Here is a 21793-nt window from a genome sequence, read left to right as displayed (position 1 = left end):
TCTCTTCACCAGCAGTAACCAACTTCTATTCACGATAACAAAAAAAAAGTACAATATCTAGGAATAAACTTGAGCATATACAAGAAACCTATGGAGAAAAACTTTAAAACTCTAATAAAGAACGTAGAAATTAACCTAAATAAATGAAGGGAAGTTTTATGCTCTTAGATAGAATGACAATATTGTACAGGAACCAGTTCTTTATGAATTAATCTATAAATGTAATGAAATTCCAATAAAAATTCCATTTTAAAATTTCTATGGACAGACAGGACTAAGTCAACCTTACCAAGGAAGAGTAAAGGAGCAGAACACAACAAAGCCACGTAAAAAGCTGAACAAAGCAAAACAGTAACACTTTTAGCACAAAAACAGACCAACAGACTCTGGAAAAGAATAGAAAACTCATAGTCAAGCCATGAGTTTGGGGGGGAGGCATCACAAATCAGTGAAGAAGGGGCAGATTAAACCAGCGTGCTATAAGGAGAAAATAAAACAGGATCCCTGCCTGATACCAAATAAAAGGATATACTGTACATGATGAAAGACGTAAGTGTGAAAAAAAACCCAAAACCTCTAAAGTTAATAGAAGAAAATACTATAATAGAGTGTCTTTGGCACCTGGGTTGGGAGAGGGACTCCTTACATAAAACTTCAAAAGCACAAACCAGAAAGAAAATATGATTAATTTGATGATGTCAAAATTAAGGATTTTTGTTCCAAAGAGGATCCCATAGACACACAATGGGTGATAAAATGGGAGAAGATACTTGTAAATCTAAAAGTGATAAGAGATTAATATGTAGAATATACAAGTAACACCTGAAAACCAATAAACAAGAGAGAGACTTCCAGTTTCCGGTCTAGCAAGTAAGGAGCTTGAGAGTCTGCACTCCGTCCTTAAAAGTAAAATGCTGAACAAATTGAAAATAAATAACTATTCTTAGATCTGTCAGAGCACTGGGGACTTTTCTATCAGAGATCGACCAGGCGGAAAATCAGTGAGGACATAGTTGAACTCAACATCATCATCAATCAAATCGATATAAACTGATGTCTACAGACTACTTCAACAGCTGGAGAATACACAAGTTTTCCCAAGTTTGTATGAAACATTCTCCAAGATAGACCACATTCTGGGTTATAAAATACACCTTAATAAACTTAAAAAATAGAAATGATACAATGTCTACTCTCAGATGACAATGGAATTAAACTAGAAATTACTAACAAAGTAGCTGGAAAGTCCCAAGACACTTGGAGATCAAATAACACACTTCTAAATGACACATGGGTCAAGGAAAAAGTCACAAGAGAACTTTAAAATACTTGGAACTAAATGAAAATGAAAGTACAACTAATCAAAAATTGTGTGATGCAGCACTGCTTAGAGAGAAATTTTTAGCATTGATGGAAAAGAAGAAAGGTCTAAACTCAGTGATCTAAGCTTCCATCTTAGGAAGCTAGAGAAAGAATAGCAAATTAAATCCAAAGTAAGCAAAAGGTAGCAGGCTTCGAAAATTTGTAATCCAATTTGAAGAGAATTATTAAGAACTAAAATCATCAGTAATCAGAGATTCTCAAAGACAACAATTAAATCACCTTACACCTATTAGACTGGCAAAAGTTGGAAAGCTGGAAAATGCCAAGTGCTGGCAGGTATAGGGATGGAGGTGCCTTCGTGTGCTGCTGGTGGGGATGCAGAATAATCAAACTTTGTGAAGAGCAGTCTGGCACTACATAGACAGTAGATGTGCATAGCCTAGGACCCAGCGAATCCACTCCTGGATGGATGTAGCACACAAATGATCACACAGATCCATCGGAGGATATGGCTTAGAATGATGCTGTGTCAGTTCTGATAATGGGCAATCATAGACAATCAGTTGTCCATCTGCAAAAAAGCAGATGGTCCAGTGTAGCAGGACCTCAAATAATGTTGTTCAATGTCGTTTCATTATAATGTTGATGAAATGCTGGAGGAAACTAACTCTTGTTTATATCGATTAGCCTATGGTAAAACTGCTTTCGCTATACCTTGTTTTGCTTAAAGTTTCAGAACCTATCAAGGACATTAAGTGACGGCAGCAGTTAGAGAAACAAGAGATTAGGTACATGTGTAGCAACATGAATGGACCTTAAAAAACAGTGCTGAGTGACAAAAGAAGCAGAATGAGATAAATAACTCAATACCATTTATATAAATTAAAATACATGCACCTACTTTTGTGATTTATTGCAAATATTTTTAAATCAATTTAAAAAATGCATATGGGGTAGGGGGAGGGATGAATAGGCAGAGAACAGGATTTTTAGGACGGTGAGAATACTTTGTATGATGCCATAATGATAGATACATGTCATTTTACATTTGTCCAAACCCACAGAATGTACAACACCTAGGGTGAGCCCTAATGGAAACTCTAGGCTTTGGGTGGTTATGATATGTCAATACTGGTTCAGTCATTTGTAACAAATGTACCTTCTGGTGGGGGATATTGTAAATGGGGGAAGCTATGCATGTAAGGGAGGCAGGAGGTAGATGGGAAATCTGTGTACCTTCCTCTTAATTTTTCTGTAAACCTAAAACTGCTCAAAGAAAGTCTTTAAAAATTTTTAAGTAAAATTTAAAGAATGCATATAATATACACACCGCTTGAAATGGACTGTAAGCCTAAATCTAGGACCTAAAACAATTGAATATCTAGAAAAAATAGGAGAAAATCTTTGAATTGGGATCAGGCAAAGACTTTTTAGGATTAAAAAAAGCATGATTGGCAAAAGAAAAAAATGGATATGTTGAACATAAAATTAAAAACATCTGTTTTTCAAAAGACACTATTAAGAAAATGAAAAGGCAAGCCACAGCTTGTGGGAAATATTTACAAAGCACACATATGATAAAGAATTTTGTGCCGGTCATCCATTTGTTTCTCGGCTCCAAATTCACCCATCTTTGCCTGCTCTGTGATAATTAAGGTGGATTGGGTAAATATTTTACCTGTGGCATTTGGTATGCTGTTACGCCAGTAGAGGGTGCCGGAGAGACACCGAAGGAGGAAGGCGTTTTCTCTTCCAGCTTCCTGGGTTCTGCGGAGTGTGGGCTCTGCGCTGCCTCTTGCAGGATGCAGCTTTCTCCGTTGCCTGGCTCCTGCAGAGGGCAGCTCCACCAGCTCCCAGTTCTGGTAGCACAGGGCAACCAGCAGTGTGTCCAGCTGCTAGAAGCTTCCCTCGGCACCTTGTCAAAATGCCATGACTGAATCGCTTCTCCCAGCACCCCTCAAATGACTGTGCAGTGAGTTCCATGGTACAGCACCTGTCTCTGGACAACATCCCCACAAAGTGCTGGTTTCCAGTATGCTCTCAGGAGCCACCTCATTGTCTCAACCATCAGTGAGCCGTGCTGTGCTCTCCCCCACAGGTCTGGAGCTCCTCTTCAGACCCTCCATCCCAGCCCTGCCGGTAGTGGCTGTCCCTGTCTGCTATTCCTGGATTCATCACAGTTGTCCTTCTTCAACTCTTACCTGTCAAATCGCCATCATTCCAATCTCCTGTTAAAAATTCTCCTGATTGGACCCTGACTGATACTGACTTATCTCCAAAATATCTGAAGAAACCCCACAGCTCAATAATAAAACAAACGGTCCACTTTAAAAACGAACGCAAGATTTAAATACGTTACCAAATAAACTATATGGAAAGCAGACAGGCACATGAGAAGATTCTCCATATGCTTAATCATTAGGAATTGCAAATTAAAACCTCAGTGAGATACTACTACGTCACAAATGTCTCCAATTAAAAAATCTGAGAACTACCATTAAGGATGCAAAGCAACCGGAACTCATGTATGGCTGGTGGGAATGCAGTACCAAGCGGCTCATCACTTTGGCATACAGTTTGGCAATTTTGTATAAAGTTAAATAAATCTACACTTATGAATATATCTCATTGCTTTAATTTGCAGTGACAAATGATATTGAGCATCTTTTTATATGTTATTTGCTATCTGTTTATCTTTGTGGTGAGGTGTCTGAATAGATGTTTTGCCCATTTTTAAATTGGCTTGTTTGGGTTTTTATTTTACTATTGAGTTTTAAGAGTTCTTTGAGTATTTTCGATGCAAGTCCTTTATCAGATATGTGTTTTGTAAATATCTTCTCTCAGTCTGTGACTTTTTCATTCTCTTAATAGTGTTTTTTGCAGAGCAGAAGTTTTTAATTTTAATAAAATCCAACCAATTACTTATTTCATGAATCATGCCTTTGGTGTATATAAAAAAAAAATCATTGCTAAACCCAAAGTTACCTCGATTTTCTCTTTTCTTCTAAAAGTTTTACATGTAGATCTAAAACAAATTTTGAGTTCATTTTTGTGAAAGGTGGAAAGTCTATGTCTAGATTTTTTTTTTTTTCTGCTGTGGACATCCTGTTGTTCCAGGACCATTTACTGAAAAGACTATCCTTGTGAATTGCCTTTGCTCCTTTTTTCAAAGATCAGTTGACTGTTACTGAATGTAAATTTTACTTCAATAAAATTGACTCAAGAAAAAAGTACATGCCCACAAAAACCAAAACTACATATTTTTCAAAAATATAAACAAAAGTGTGTACTTTAAACACAGTAGAGTGACTGCCAAGATATGTAAGATGGCTATAAAAGAGAGTGAGTGAATGAATAAATGGAAATAAGTGAGGAACCTTGCACAGACCCTTGATGGTAATTTTGTGATGTTGATGGTTGCTGCTAAACTCCTCTCTCCTTCTTCCTGGGCCCCAGGCAACTCAGCTAAAAACTGCATTTCTCAGTACAACCCTCCCCCCCACCCCAATTCCCCCTGCCACCCCCTTGCTACTTGCTACATGTGACTAAGTTCTCACCAATGGGATGTGAGTAGAAGTGACTGTGCAATTTTTATATTCTTAAAGATCCTCCTCGCCTTCCTGCTCATCAGAAATGGTCCCAACTGGAGCAGCCTTAAAAGTCACGTACTGAAAATAGCAGAGCTGCTTGTCTGGGTTCCTTCGTGTCTGGGTTCCTGCGTGACTTTGAGGAGCAGAGCATCCTTCCTGGAAGGTGAGCCTGCATCAACACCTGTGGGAACTGCCAAAGTGGGGATAAAATGGGGCTGAGTGAGATCAAGAATTGTTCCTCCCTGAAAAACAACCCTTCCCACCCAGTCCTTCCATGGTCTTCACTCTTACTGGCTATGATCCTTCTTGGTGTGGTGTGGTGTCCTGAGGCCCACCAATCTATTCTGGAACCGTCCACACTGGCGTTTGTGGCTTCCAGTGCCAAGTTCTGGTTATGGTGCAAAAGGTGAACGTGAGCAGCCCCCTCACACCCACCCCTCTACCAGCACATGCGCACAAAACGCACACACTGGATTCCTGGGCACAGAAGGAGAGGAGGGCAGTTGTGGAGGAGTGAGGATTATTAAGTTGGCTGATACAGGCAGGTCCATACTTACTCATTATATCCTGACATTCTAGAAGTTACTTACCACCACCACCACCCCCAAAACTGAAAAGTAAGTACCACGGTGACATTCATAACTCCTTTTTGCATCGTTTTGTTTTGAGTGTGTCTCTTATAAGACGCAAATGATTTTTTTTTTTTAACCCAAGCTGTGAGTCTTCCTCTTCTAATAGGGGATTTAACTCATTTACATGTATCATTTAAATTATGTGTTTGGGTTTTGGTAATCTTGCTTATGATTCATGCTTGTTTATGATTCTGATTACTTTTTTCCTGTCTTTGGTTGTGCAGATTGCATTTGGTTTGCTTTTGTCTTGCTGTGATTTGGAGGATAGATATCCTATATTTTTAATTCTACCAGGTTTATTTTAAGTGTTTAAAAATATTTTTTTTAATTTCAAAATGATCCTGCATCTTTGTTATCAAGCCTATTCAAGGCATAACAAAATATCAGTGTTCTTCTAAGAAATACATTTATTTGTATCTGTACCTTAGCAAGTCACCTCCAAATGAGATGATACAATTTTTCCCCTTTTATTGGCTTAGAGGTAGTATGGTAAGGATTTTGGTCTTGGTACAAAATAAGTATATAATTTATCACACATACTGTTACTCAGGAGTCCAACTCTGACCTTCTTCGTGATCCTTTTAAATTGCAGCTGATCTTATTAGTTTTATCAGTACTTATTGATAATGTGATGATTTTTCTTTTGTTTCTCAGCCTTTTTTACCCCACTGACATCACATTCTCATGTACATAACCTGTCTTTGAGGAATATTAAACATTTCGTAGAGAAGTAAAATAGCCACTCATACTTTTATTGGCATGATATCTACAAAAGCAATTTGTAAACATGTGAGTGGTAAAATCAGCCCTTTAAAGGACTTTTTAAAACATTGTCATTTTATAAGGGAGGTACATAAATATAACCAACTTAATTTGTTTTAATGAGGCTTTATTTTTTAATTTTTTAATTTTTCAAGTGCAATTGACATTCAATATTATATTAGTTTCAGGTGTACAGCATAGTGGTTAGACATTTATGTAACTTACGAAGTGGTCCCCCGGAAGTCTAGTGCCCACTGGATACCATATATAGTTATTACAATATTATTGACTATATTCCCTAAGCTATACTTTACATCCCCATTACTATTTTGTAACTACCAATTTGTGCTTCTTAATCACTTCACCTTTTTCACCCCCCTGACCTCCCTCCCACCTGGCAACCATCAATTTGTTCTTTGTATCTATGAGTTTGTTTCTGTTTTGTTTGTTTATTTTGTTTTTCAGATTCCACATATAAGTGAGATCATATGGTATTTGTCTCTCTCTGTCTGATTTATTTCATTTAGCGTAATGTTCTCTAGGTCCATCCATGTTGTCGCAAATGGTTAAGACTACATTCTTTTTTATGGCCAAGTAATATTCCATTGCATATATGTGCCACATTAATGTGAAGATTTAGTTAAGTTAAAACTTTTCTTTTAATAAATTTTATTTTTTTCCACATCTTCACACCATAGATAATAGTAGGAAAGAAACACGTACGTACTGTTGCAGAATAAATGTGAGTTAATCTTATTTACCTATTTAAAATTCTAACAGAATTCAAACATACATACTGATGTGACTATCATTATGACAAAAGCACTTGCACCATCAGTTTGTTTTCAGGTTTGGTAATTGTCACTGCCATGTGGTTCCTAATGGAAACAATCCTGGGGTCACGTACTTCCTGTGCCTTCTAGATGTGCATGTGCTCTTTGTGTTTGATTCCACTCCCCTGCCTCCTTCCCTGTTAAGAATTTTTCTGTGGGTAAAATAAGAAGAAAATCAAAATGAGTATAAGAATCACAACTCACAGGCATCAAAATCATTCCTAATTCCCACAACTATTTGTGGTGCCGCTGTCGGGGTGATCGCCACTAGCTGAGGCTGAGATACATTGTGAGTCACGTGCAATTGTGCATAGCTCACTATACCAGCCATGTCTAGGCTGCTCAAGAAAGTGCACTGTAATTCAAGGGAGTGAGAGAGCTTTATTATATTTGAATGAATGCACTCTGAGTTTTCAGTTAATTAATTTCAAATTAGGAAATATTCCAGGCAGTTAAGATAGTACAGTAAATGATAAGACAAAGAGCAGTATACATTCCACCTAGCTTACAAGATAAAACATTAGTTACACAATTAAAACTCTGAGACAATTGTTTCTCTGATTTAAATAAGTTAAAAAAAACTCTTCAGCCCCCACTTTTATTGACGTATAGCATACATCTGCTAATTTATTTTTCATGTGTAAGTAATTTTCAAAATTCTGTTCTTGACCCACCACTTGTGAATTTCTTGGGACAACTCTGCCTCTGATGACGACATAACAATAGTACAAAGGCTGGACATTGTCTTTCTTGAGCCATCAAACTGATGCATGACATAGTGTCTTTTGACTTTCCTCATTGTAAGAGGCTATTTCGATGCTTTTTGTCAAATATATAAATGCCAACAATTTAAGGTTAAAAAATGCAAGACTATAAATGAAAAATAAGTCTTTTGTCCACCCCTGTCCTCCAATCACTCATAACTTCGCCTAGGAGAGGCACCTATGGCTGTAGTTTCTTGTGTACCCTGCCAGAGATATTCTACATAGTCAGTGACTTTTCAAGATACACATATATCAGTTAGGCTGCATAAAACAGAGAGGCCATACCCTGGCTTAACCAGGAGAAGCTTCTGTTTCTCATTGACAAGTAGACCGGAGGCAGGCAATCAAGGATGGCAGCATTGTCATGACATCATCAATGTCCCAGCTACTTTCCAGCTCTCTGCTGCGTCCAACTGAATGTGTGGCTTTTGCTTTGTGGTTCATTGTCTCATGGTCACAAGTTGACTGCTCCACCTTCACTCTCACATCTGTATTTCAGAAATCAAGAAAAAGTAGGAAGATAGAGGGAAAGTCATGCCTGTATCAAAGCAAAAACATTCTCAGAGGCCTCCAGCTGCCATCCATGTATATCTCATTGGCCTCAGTGGCATCAGAAGGCCACTTGGAGGGAGCCTGGGAAGTGGCACATATTATCTGGGCCCACTGTCACTGTCAACGAAATGTCTCTTAATAAAGAAGGGCAGCAAATAATTGCATACTATATCCATCAATCCTACTTTGCTTTTTTCTCTTAACTAAATGATTCAACATGCTTTTCCTTCTTAGAATACAGACTTGCAGTATCAGATTCATTTGTTTATATTGATACAACAAATAAAAATGGGTTGCTTATTTAGGTGGTAGAGATTAATTGCCTTCAATATCCATTTCTGCCGTTTTTAGATCCACTGATTTTTAGATGGACACAAGTCCACCCAGAATAAGATTAAATTTCCAAGCATCCTTTCAGGAAGATGTGGCCATAGGACGAAGCTGTGGCCCATGAGTTGAGAGCTGATATGTGCACCTTCCAGGTCTTGCCTTTGAAGAGGACATGTGTGCCTTCCCCTCCCTCTTTTTTCCCTTCCTGCTGGCTGCACGGTAGACTTTGTGGTACAGGTGGGATGCTGCATGTTACAGCAGCCAAATCTACATCCTAACCCAACTTCCATCAATGCGCCAGACACTGTGCTAGTGGCCAAGGATACATACATACATGCGTACGAACATATGTACCTACATATGTACGTAAGTAAATAAATAAATAAACTAACTTTAAGGAGCTCAAAATCCGGTGGGGGAGACCACTGGGTAATCAAACATCTGTGAAGTCATATGATCAGTGCTGTGGTAGGGCCAACGACCTTCAGAGCCCAGCAAATCCAACCATCTACCGTCAGTCCATTTGTGCAGCTCTCTAACCATTCACACTTTTATTCATTTACCCACTTATCCATAGATCAATCCATCTGTCATCCACCCATACTTTCTTCCAGTCATCCCTCTGTGCCACACACTCTGTGCTCACGAGGACCCTGCCGTTACTGTTGTAGAGCTGTGCAAGACTTATTCTGATGTAGTTTTCTTAGACTTAACCAGAATGGTACCTTTTACCATAATTTTAACAGATGCCAGGTACCAAGATTATCACATGTGCAATATAATGATGAAATTTCATATTCAGATCATAACTAATGCTTATTTGTGCACAATTGTAGATTTCCCTTGATAATAAAAATAATATATTCACTAGATAGTGTTTTGCAAGCAGTCCTTCCCACTTAAGTTGGTTATGACACAAGCTCCCATTACAGCCCACCCTGGAGGAATGCAGGGAGAGAGAGAAAGGACAAATTTGGTGTTTGCTGTAATCATTTGTGATGCTGTAAAACTAAGGGCTGGCCCTAGCTGTGTATTCCCCTTCTCAATGTCTAGGGTGAGGGGGGGTGACTACCAAAGGACCTCCCAGGAATGTGACTCTTTCTCTCCCTCTTTTTCTCACTTAGGCCACTTGAAGAAATTTGTAAAAATTCCTCTTGACAATAAGGAGAAAATCAAAGCTGTCTCCATGGCAAGAACATAGTTAAGGTATGGAATATTCTGTTTTATTTAAAGAGAAAATAAAGGCGTCGTGTTAAGAAATTAGGTTCACTTATTGACCCCCATTAACAAATATTAAATGTTACTCATCAAAAGTGCAGTGAAGTTATACCTAAAATCATTAAATATGAAACTTCTAACAAACTAAAGCAGTTAAGGCTAATCTTAAAGGAGATAAACTGGGGCTGGGGGAGAAGAGGACAAGGTGGGGGAAAGAAGGGAGGGAGGGGGAAATTTTTCTTTTTGAAATCTAAAGAGCCCTGGAACCTGTAGAAATTCAGCCTTGTCTTGGTACTGCGGGGTGAGGGTGGGATGGCGGGTTACAAAGAATCAGATCCCTTTTCCCGGTCCTGAAGCAGGAAATTTACTGTGTGCTCAAGTAGATGAGATACACAATTGCAAAGTCAAACAGCAGAATGGGATGATACTATAAGAGATGTCACCAAGGGGATATGTTATGCCGAATGTTGAGTACACAGCAGGAATAAGAAATATGTATTCTTCCAAGGGGCAGCAATAGTCACGATGGGTTGGAATGGCCTGGAAGCTTTTCCTCTCTCCTCTTTCTTTCCTCCTTGTTCCAGGCACTGGGGGATACAGCCATGAACTAAACAGAGAGAAATCCCTACCCTCATGGCACTTACCATCTAGTGGGGCAACATAGACAATAAACTAAATAAAAAAAATAATAAAGTGTACAGGACAGTGATAAGTGCTAGGAAAAGAATAAAACAGGGAAAAGGAATCAGGACTATTGGAGGGTGTAATTAAATTTGGTGGTCAGGGAAGGCCCCACAAAGAAGGTGACTTGAGTAAAAGCTGAAGGAGGTGAGGGAGGGAACCATTTAGGTAGCCGGAGGAAGAGCATTCCAGGGAGAAGGAACGTACATGCGAAGCAGTTACTCAGAGCCTACTGTGAGCTCACATGACAACAATAGCAATATGTGACTATTTGCCGAACCATCTTCAACAAACATTTAATGCCTACTACAAAGACTAAGGGTGTTTTTTCTTTCCCAGAAGTTGGTAGGTTGAGGGTACCTGGGGGATAGGTTACAAAGAAGCAACAGCAACATTTGCATTTTTAAAAGAAGACAGCCTCTTAACCCAAGGGAGGGGTGGTGGTGATGGAGTCCAATCATGACTTTCCAGTCAGTGTGATGGCGGGGTGGTAAAGGGAAGGGAACAATGATAATGGGACAGGGAGATTCTGCTGCAAAGCTCTCTATCAACCACAGCTTAGGGCAACTGATCTGCCATTCTGGGTGAAGATCCTTCCACGGCTCTAGGCAGCTGAGCTCCTGGAAGCCGCAGGCCCAAGAAGAGAAAAGCTCCCAATTGGTGTTAGATGTGATCGGAGACTCATTACACACCTCCCAAGCTCCTCAGATTACCTGGCAAAGTTGGCTCTAACAACGTTTGGAGAAGGCAGGCCCATCCTTCCAGGCTAGCCTCTATATTCAGATTCTGGAGGAGTTGGCTTCCCTATAAAATACTGCAAAAGGAGGCAACAGTAAGCCCTTGTGGGCCTCTGGCTTCAGGGTGAATGTATTTCATCCCCTAGAACTGGCTTCAGGGTGAATGTATTTCATCCCCTAGAACTGGCTTCAGGGTGAATGTATTTCATCCCCTAGAACTGGCTTCAGGGTGAATGTATTTCATCCCCTAGAACAAATTTGGTGTTTGCTGTAATCATTTGTGATGCTGTAAAACTAAGGGCTGGCTCTTAGTCACTGGAGTGACCTTCCAGTGCCTTGATCTTTCATTCCTAAAATGGGAATAATAATAGTAGCAGCTATCTCACAGGGTGTTAACAAGAATCTCAGCCCTCAATTGGTGATAGCATTATTTAGTACTAATAATTATTAGTAGTAATAGTTCTCAGAATTGTTACATGGATTGCAATACATCTGAATAAACAGACTTTAAGGGTGGCAGTAGAGTGGTTAAGCGTAGAAGCTCTCAGTCTGGCCACCTGGGTTTGCATCCAGAATGGCCACTTAGGAGCTGTGTGCCCTTGGGCAAGTTACTTAACCTCCCTGAGCTCTCTTTCCTCATCTATAAAGTGAAAAAATAATAGTAGTGCACATGTCACTACCTAGAAGGAGGCTGGGCCCAGCTTTCTACAGCCAGAGCATCCGTGCTGTCCAAAGGGCCTGGGCAGTTAGGGAGTAGTTGTCAACTAATAAGACAATTATGTTATTATATCAACAGCACCTAATACTTCAAAGGGTTGTTAGGAGGAAAGAGCACTTGTAGAGAAATTTGTAACAGTGCCTGGCAATAACTATGTGCCATTATCATTGTTATCCCCATCTTGTAGATGAGGAAATTGAGGCCCAGAGAATTTAAGAGACCAGACCCTAGGGACATGCAGCTTGTAGGTGGCAGGGCTGGCACTGGAATCCAGGGGTTCCGTGGACGCCTGTCACCTGCCTAGCCTGGGAACTAGACAACTCTTCCTCGGCCCCTCCCCCCAACCCCCAGGCTCCCTGGGAACGGAAAGCTGGCTGCCCTCCAAGACCCAGGGGCCCTGGAGCCCTGCCCCCGCTCCACCCTCCCCCATCCTCAGAACAAAGTACACTCGCCGCGGGAACATTCCAGCCCACTGACGGCCAGGCGGGCGCGGCGGCCACGCCCCCAGAGCAGCACAGGGCGTCAGCGCCGGGGGCGAGCTCGGTGCCCCCTCGTGGCTCTGCGCCCGCCGGGGGTGCAGACGCAATTGCACCGGAGGAATTCTCTCTTTCCTAACCTCCGGGACACAAAACTGAAAAGGCCGAGGGACACAGTGGGTGGAGCAGATGCCGAGGACGGTATTTGCCCAGCGGACTCAGAAAGCTGCATTCTCTGCGGCGCCAACGCTTCGCTGGCCTCTGGGGCGTTGGGCTGGTCCCCTGCGGCTGCCACACTTCACTCCTCTATATGAAATTAATGCATGCTTTTATTAAGAAAATAAGGGTAGATAGAATTAGGAGAAAGATCTCATGAATCCTACCACTCAGACAACTGCTATTAATTTTGGTTATGTCCTTCCAGACTTTTCAATGCACAAAAACACTCAGGTATATTGACATGCAAGGAAAGGATCATGCTACTACTATACTGTTTGTTTTTAACTTAATAGACTTTGGTTTTTAGAGCGGTTTTAGGTTTACAGAAAATTGAGATAGTGCAGTTCCCTTATACTGCATCCCCCCCTCAGTTTTCCCTGTAATTAGCATCTTGCAGTAGTGTGGTGACTTTGTTACCATTGATGATCCAATATAAGTACATTATTAAATAAAGCCCATAAATTAAGCTTCACTCTTTGTGCTATAGAGTTCAATTGTGATGAATGCATGGCATCATGTAGTCACCATTACAGTGTCATACACAATAGTTTCACTGCCCTAAAAATCCCACTTTCTTATTGGTCCCTCCTTCTCTGATCTGTGCAACCACTGGTCTTCGTACTATCTCTCCAGTTTTGCCTTTCCCAGAATGTCGTATAGTTGAAGTTACATAGTAAGTAGCCTTTTCAGACTGGCTTCTTTCACTGAACAATATGCCTTTTAAAGTTTCTCCATGTCTTTTCATGGATTAATAGCTCATTTCTTTTTATCACTGAATAATATTCCATTGTATGAATGTACCACAGTTTGTTTATCCATTCACCTTTGGAAGGATATTTTGGTTGCCTCCGGTTTTTGGCAGTTATTAGTAAGGCTGCTGTAAACATTTGTGTGCAGGTTATTACGCTGTTTTCTAGCTTGCTTTTTTTCAATTATGAATGGCTTTCAGTATTGTAAATATAGACATATATCATTTTCATGGTGACATAAGATTCTATCACAGTTTACCTAACCAGTCCCAGTTGTTGAACATATAGATTGTTGTCTCTGATTCTGACCTCGTAAACCTGCCCCAACTAATTGGTCTACACTTGACAGTCTCTTGTAGTTAAGGCTTGGCTGCCTGATCCTTTAGTGCTTAAATGTCAGATATCCCACTTACTGTGTGAACCTGGGCACCTGGGCAAAGTCTTTAATTCTTGATGACTTGGTTTTTCATCTGTGAAATGGGAATAATTATGGTACTTATTGTGAGAATTAAATGAGCTGATACATGTAAAATGTTTAGAACAGTTTAGAACTTGCCACATATAAACCCATAAAATTTAGCTCTTATTATTTATTATCTTTTGAACACCCACTGTGTGTCCTGAGCTAGGCATTGTGCAAATTATCAAAGATTAAATCATATATGTAATCTTACCCTCGAGGAACTTTGGTTTATCCCCATTAGGGGGATAACACAAAGTACAGTAATACTGTTTTCTCTGTTCCAGGAACTGTTCTGGAGCCTGGCAGTAGTAGGGCTGGAATTTGTACAGAGGTGTGGTTCTAACCACCATACAACTCGGCCTTTCTTTACACATAATTCTAATACAAAACACAAAGCAAGATGGATCCTAATAAAGTGGAGATGAAGAACAGAGAATTCAGGGGGCCCAGTGATGGCTTCCAGCTGGGCACACCATCGCAGGCTGTATGTTAAAATCCATTCATTGAACAACACTGAAAGAGCGTATCTATACCAAGCACAGTCCTAAGCACTGGAGGAATAAAGAGGCAAATAAAACTGATGGGGAGAATATAATCTAGTAAGAGAGACTGGAAGCAAAGTCAACAAGCAAATGTCAGATGACAGCTTGTGACACAAGCTACAAAGGAAACATAGGCTGCCATGATGGATACAGGAGGCATAGTAAGAGATTGCAGCCTTAGTCAGATTTGTCTGGGAGGGGCCTTCAAAGTCGAAGAAGATGACTTTGAAACAGAGAACTGTAGGATGAGGAACCAGCCATGTGAGGAATTGTATGCAATACTCTAGCAGCAAGAACCAACAAACGCCTGGAGGTAAAGGGGGTTTTGGTGTGTTCTAAATGCTATCAGAAGCCAGTGTGGGAAGAGGTCAGGGAGCAAAAGGAAAATGGCTAAAGATGAAGTTGAAAGACTAGACACGGACCATTCTAAGGACACAAGCTTCAAGGGAATCAGGGGTTTTGTAGAGGAAAGAAATAATAATTAGTCTAGAAAAGGCAAAGAAGAGCAAGGAGGACTGCTACCCCACCTGCAGGCATGAGGTATATAGGATACAGGAGAAAAACCAGCCACTACATGAGAGGGCTGCAAGAAAATCAATGTCCTCAAGCAGAACCAAATTTTACTGAAAGCAAGAAGAAGGGCAAATGAATGTTGGAGAAGAGGTTGAGGATTTAGGGCATTTTGCTGAGGGTTTAGCATGAGTTCCAGGGTTACTGGTTGAAGAATGCGGGAAGTAGGAAGGATGGGAAATTGGATTAGATTAAGGAATGTGCGTAAATCTAGGTGATGATGGATGACCATCAATGGATGTTGAATTTTATTACTTTGTCTATTGAAAATCTATTATATAATTCTTTATCCTGTTCATGTGGTAAGTTTTAATCATTTTTAAAATTTATATCAATCTTACATTCTTGAAATAACACAAACTTTCAGGACATGTTATCTTTTGTGCACATTCTTGAATTCACTTTGCTGTTATTTTGTTGAGGATTTTTTGCATCTGTGTTCATTAGTGAGATTGACTTATACTTTTCACTTGTTATCCTTGTTAGGTTTCAGTAACAAGGTTATGTTGGTCTCATAATTTGAGTTTGGGTATGTTTTTTCTGTCTTCTGGAAAGTATGTATAATCATGGTATTTTTTTTTTTTTTTTTTTTTTTAATATTTATTAGAATTTGCCAATGAAGCCATCTGGGACTGGAGTTTTCTTTGTTGGAAGATTTAAATTATAAATTCAATTTCTTTAACAGATATTGTACTCTTCCAACTTTCTATTCCTTCTTTGTTAGTTTTGTAAGTTGCAGTTTTCTAGGAACTTTCCCAACTCACATTTTTATTTTATTTGAAGAGATCAGATTGTTCATAATCTTGTTATCTTTATGTCTGTAGGATCTGTAATGATGTCTTTTTTTCATTTCTAATATTGGTAATTCATGCTTTTACTCTTTTCTTTACCAATTCTTCCATTTTATTGTTTTCACAAACCAGTCTTTTAACTTTGATCATCCTTTTTATTGTAAGTTTGTTTTCGTTGCATTAATTCCTGCTCTTATCTTTATAGATTCCTTTATGCTTTTGAAAATTTAATTGTTGAAACACAGAGTTAATATGACCCAGCATTCCACTTCTAAATATACCTAAAAGAAATGGGAACATATGTTCACACAAAAACTTGTGCATGAATGTTCATAGTAGTATTATTCATAATAGCCAAAAAGTGGAAACGACCCAATGCTACCAGCTGACAAATGGAGAAACAAAATGTGGTATATCCATATTGTATTTGTTTGCTCAGGCTGCCATAACAAAATAGTACAGACTAGGTGGCTTAAACAACAGAAATTTATTGTCTCTCAGTTCTGGAGGCTGGAAGTTCAAGATCAAGGTTTGGCAGGTTTGATTTCTCCTGAGGCCTCTGTCTCTTCAATTTGCAGAGAGTTGCTTTCTTGCTGTGTCCTCACACAGCCTTTCCTCTGTCCTTGTGCATCCCTGATGTTTCTTCCTCTTCTCATAAGGACGCTAGTGCTATTGGATTAGGGCCCCACCCTTATGACTTTATTTAACCTTAATTATTTCTTTAAAAGCTCTATCTCATGAGATGTACAGCATAGGGACTAGAGTCAATATTTATATGGTGACAGATGGTAACAAGACTTATGGTGAACATTTCATAATGTATTCAAATATTGAATCATGGTGTACACCTAAAACTAATATAATATTGCAGGTCAACTATAATTCATTTTTTTAAAAAAGTCCTATCTCCAAATACAGTCCCATTAGGAGTTAGGGTTTCAATGTATGAATTTGAGGGGACACAATTTAGTCCACAACAATGTTGTTGCATGTTTGTTAATTGTATAGAAAGTCTTTGTATGACTATACCATGTTTTATTTATCCATACTATTGTTGATGGGCATTTGATTAGTTTCCAATTTGGGATTACTATGAATAGTGCTTCTATGAACATTCTATGTCTTTTAGGTGAACATTAAACATTTCTGTTGGATACATACCTAAAAATCGCTGAGTCCATTAAATATCCCTATTTTTCAGCTTTGCTAGATACTGGTAAGCAATTTTCCCATAGGTCAATTTATACTCTTACCAGCAGTTATGGAGGGTTCTGTTTTCTCTACATCTTTGCAACACTTGGTAGTATCTGATTTTTTTTTCTTCATTTTTTTAAGTCAATTCCTGAAGTAGTGTGGAATATCTTATGATTTTAATTTGCATTTCTTTCATGATTAATGAAGTTGAGTTCCTCTTCTGTATTTATTGTCCACTGGGGTATGATATATTGTGAAGTGCTTGTTCATTTTCTGTCATTTTGTTATTGATTTGAAGGGATTTTAAATATATTGTGGCAAAATGAATACATCCTCTGTGATTAAAAATATCTTACACACTGTGATTTGCCATTTTACTCTTTCAACTAGCAAACACTTTTATTCTTCTTATTTTTTTAATCATTTTTCTAATTTATCATTTTTCACTAGTTAACTCATTATTTTGGTCCTGTTTTTAAAATCTTTGCATACTACCAGATTGTGATGATGTTCTCTTATGTTTTCCTCTAAAAGCTCTTTTGTTTTCCATTTATACTTAGATCTGCAGTCTGTTGGAATTATTTTTCATGAGTGATATGAGATAGGGAACACAATTTTTTTTTTCCATATGGACATCCAGTTAGCCCAGCAGGTAGTAAAAGATGTTTCTTTTTTCAATGTACTGCAGTGTTACCTTTGCTATAGATTAGGTGACCAAATAAGTACGTAAGAGTCTTATTCTACTTATTGCTTTATTCGTCTATGTTAGGATTGATATATATTATCATTCTATTTCTGCCTTCTATTAGCTTTACTCTTTTGTTATTCTATTAGGGGCTATCCCAATAATTACAAATAAATCTGTGACTTATCAAAGTCTAATATTACTTGGTAGTTTTACCTTCTTCGTAGATTATGTAAGGAACTTAGAACACTTTACTCCATTTATCATCTGCCTCAACTTATATGCGATTTTTAAAAAATGAATTTTAGTTCCATACATATTTTAAACCTCAAAAGGTATTCTTATTGGTTTTTAGCAATCAGTAGTCAACTAGATATATTTATATATCTGCTAATTTTGATGCTCTTCATTTCTTCCTGCATCTCTGTACTTCTATCTGATATATTTTTCCATTTGCTTAAAGAACAGCCTTTAGGGTTTCCTTTGAATCAAATCTGCTAGTGATAAATTCTCTTAATTTTTATTTGTTGGAAAATGTTTTTATTTCATCTAAGTCTTGAAGACCGTTTCTGCTGGGTGTAATATTCAGCACTATGATGATATTATCACATTAAATTTTGGACTCCTTAGTTTCTTTGTTTTGTTTTGTTCGTTTGTTTGTTTTGAACTCCTCAGTTTTGTTGAGATTTTATATGTCATTCTATTTGTTGCTCTTTTGAAGGGAAACTATTTTATGTTTGAGTTTATGATTTGTGTAGGTGTGGTTTTCTTTCTTACATCCTCTTTGGGAATTTGGAGGAATTCTTACATCTGTAACTTGGTACTTTAATCAATTTTGGAAATGTTATCTCTTTAAATATTGTTTCTGCTTCGTTTCTCTCTCCTTTAAATGTGGGACTCCAATTACACGTGTGTTAGGCATTCTTAGTGTATTGCTTGCTTTCACTTCTGCTTTTTATTTATTTTTGGCTCTCCTTGCAATCTGGACATTTCTGTAGTTCTATTTTTTAGTACATTAATTCTCTCCTCAGCTTTGTCTAATCTGCCATTAATTCCACACATGAGTTTTTATTTGTTGGTTATGGTATTTTTCATATCTAGGATTTCTATTTGGTTTCCTCTCATGGTTTCTAGTTCTTTAATAGAGTTCTGAGGGAATACAAAGAATTATTCAGCATACTCACAAGCAGGTGTACTGTTGCCCTAAGACTGGCTTTGGAACCATCTGAAGAGCTGCTGGAACCTATTGCAATAGTTCTCTGTTGACCAACAAAAAGCTTCTTGGTTTATGGATAGAAGTTCCAAGGTGAATGGACAGCATCCTGTTTGGAAGACGGCCATTCTGACTGAAAAATAGTCAAAATAAGCTCAGTGGACTGAATTGCCTGCTGTTTGCCCTATGTTTGAGTATTTACTGACTCATGGGCAGTGGTCAATGGCCTCGCCATACGTTCAGGCAGAAAGGCAGTGGAAAACTGACATATTAAAGGGATGGCCATAAGGAGCACAGCCCTATGGAACCCACCAAGGGAATGTGAGTGGTGCATTAATTTAAGCAGGACATGTTGATGCCCATCTTATTTGTGCCTGGGTTGTAGTTTATAAAGGTGACTGCGTGATAACACTTAGAGACTAATGCTATTGAAAGAAGATTTTTACCTCTTACATTTCCTGAGACGAGAAGGCATGTTATGCCACATGGGTTCACAAGGAAAAGTACCAGAGTTGGTCAGGAGGCAGAAAGAAATGAGGGAAGGCCTAAGCCAGAGCCTTTATTGGAGTTTCCATGGGAAAGGCAAGGCAGGGCAGGGTAAACAACTTATGACTGGCTCATTTGAATAGTTCTGGTGGGCTTTGGGGATGGGGCTGTCCCTAGTTGTCTGGTACCTGCCCTGGGTTGGTTTAGGGCAGGGGAAATATTGAGTTGGCTTGTGAGAGTGAGATGAGGCGGTTCAGAGTATGGGCTCTGGATCTCAGGGGAGATGTAAACAACTTTGGCCATTAGTTTGGTCCTGTAATTAATGGGTGCCAAATAGACAAATACAGAATCAAAGAAATCACAGTTAGAAAACCTGTGAGAGGAACCTCTTTTCAGGATCAGAAGGTCATTGGAGCCAGTGACTGGATATCCTGGTGTACTCGCTTGAGGTGGCCATGTAGGTCCATGAAATGAATGAATGTTGTGGGGGCTGCCACAATACAGATACGGGCTGAATTTAGACCTATTCCTTTTGTATCCTCTGAGGTACAAAATGCCAATAAGAACTGTTCTATCTGTCAGCAAGAGAAGCAGAGACTGTAGATGGCTACAGGGAAGATTCCCTGGGGAGAAGGCCCTGAACATAGCTGGCAAGTGGGACGGATGCTGGTAGTACCGGAAGGCTATAGGTAGGTCCTGACAAGAACAGAGCACTGACTCTGGACTGGACTTTGGATACCCAGTGGTACATGCAAATGCCCAGAGTACTGTAAAGGAACCAGAACTGAAGAGAGCATACCAATTTGGACTTCTGAGTCCATTTTTCCAGACCAAGGGACGCACTTATAGCCCATAATGTCCAACAATGGGCAGAGAGCTATCCTCCTCAGAGTAATAGTTTGATAGAGAATTGGAATGGGCAATTAAAACATTAGTTGTCTAAAATGGGAGGAGATGTAGTCATGAAGTGCTGACTTACATGCCTTCATGAGTGTGTGCTCACACTCAACAAAAGGGGTGTCAAGGCAGTGTCCCCACTACATAGATCTTCTGCTTTTTTGGTGGCTTTGGAGAATGGGGTGGGCTGGGGGAGGATGCTGGTATAACTGCAGTTCTTCTGATGGAGGGGAAGATGGTGATATGGCTACACTTTTTTTCTTTCCCACGTCACCTCAACTTCTTTTTCCTACCTGATATAGTGGTCCCAGGAACAGGGCTGCAACTATAAGTGTCAAAAGAACGGATGATTTCTAAGGAGGAAACATAAAAATTTTAAATATAGTCAGAATTCCTAAGGGCCTGAGGAATAGAGTGAAGAAATAAAATGGAGTCACTATAGTCAAGCTGCTAAATTACTAAAATCAAGTAAGTTGAGGCATGAAGAAATGATCCTATTCTTGCTTTAATGGCCTGGGAACTTAAGCTTTTGAACTTTCCAGTCTTGTATCAATGCTTGGATACACATAAGACCTCCAGATAAGCTGACTCATGGGCAGTGGTCAATGGCTTCGCCATACGTTCATTACTCTGTGAAGGATTCACATATCCACACCACCTGACATCCATTATCCAGATCATTGGAAATACCCAGACCTCCTGGCACCCATCCTCCAGACCACTTGGCACCCGTCAACCAGACCACCTGACATCTGACTGATGACCATCCTGGACCAATCCTAGGGCTAAGAATGCAGGAATGATTATTCTTAAGAATGTACTTTTTACTATAAGAACTCTTAACTTTTCTTTCTTCTTCAGGACACTTTTGGGTTTTTTCCTAGCTGTGTTTACGGTTTGCAAACCCTAAGACCCTTGAATAAATCTCTCATTTATTTCTAGCCAGAGCCTCCAGACTTGTTGAGTTCATTGGACATGCCTGATGGAACAGGTTGTTCCTTCATCTGATCTGGCAAAACTGGCATTAACAGTGAATGCAGCTATACTGCCTAGTGGTAGAAATAACCTACTAGTTCTGCACCCATGTGACCCTGTCCTAGATGAATGAGGGTGAACTGAGAAGAAGGCACTTGCTAGACTAGTATTGTTGCCTATGATCTAGACCAGCGCAGTGACCCAACCTAACATCCCTTCCAAAGGTGGAAAGTTTTGGGTATAAATGGAGAGAAAGAGGAATAGTAGCTGAGGGTAAAGGAATGAATGAATGAGTTCAGTGAGGTAAATCCAGTATTACATTACCACCTCAAAAGAGGCTCAGAGCAAAAGATGATACTGTCTCTTAGCTCAGTTATACCAGATACCTGAAAG

At 39.3% G+C, this 21793-nt stretch overlaps 1 long non-coding RNA gene across 5 annotated transcripts in view; it reads left to right on the top strand.

Moving 5' to 3' along the window:
- The window catches only part of LOC109444323 (uncharacterized), a 90147-nt gene that overhangs the window by 13937 nt on the left and 54417 nt on the right, over positions 1–21793 (top strand). For all 5 annotated transcript variants that reach the window (XR_012494691.1, XR_012494692.1, XR_012494690.1 and 2 more), the window contains exons 2-3: positions 4929–5076; positions 9911–9992. This is a non-coding gene — a long non-coding RNA (uncharacterized LOC109444323). The remainder of the gene's footprint in view (positions 1–4928; positions 5077–9910; positions 9993–21793) is intronic.

Source organism: Rhinolophus sinicus, linkage group LG03 (genome assembly GCF_036562045.2).
Source record: "Rhinolophus sinicus isolate RSC01 linkage group LG03, ASM3656204v1, whole genome shotgun sequence".
In the NCBI taxonomy this organism is placed as follows: Eukaryota; Metazoa; Chordata; class Mammalia; order Chiroptera; family Rhinolophidae; genus Rhinolophus; species Rhinolophus sinicus.
Note: the sequence above shows the minus strand (reverse complement) of the source record. Positions and strands in the feature narration are given on the sequence as shown.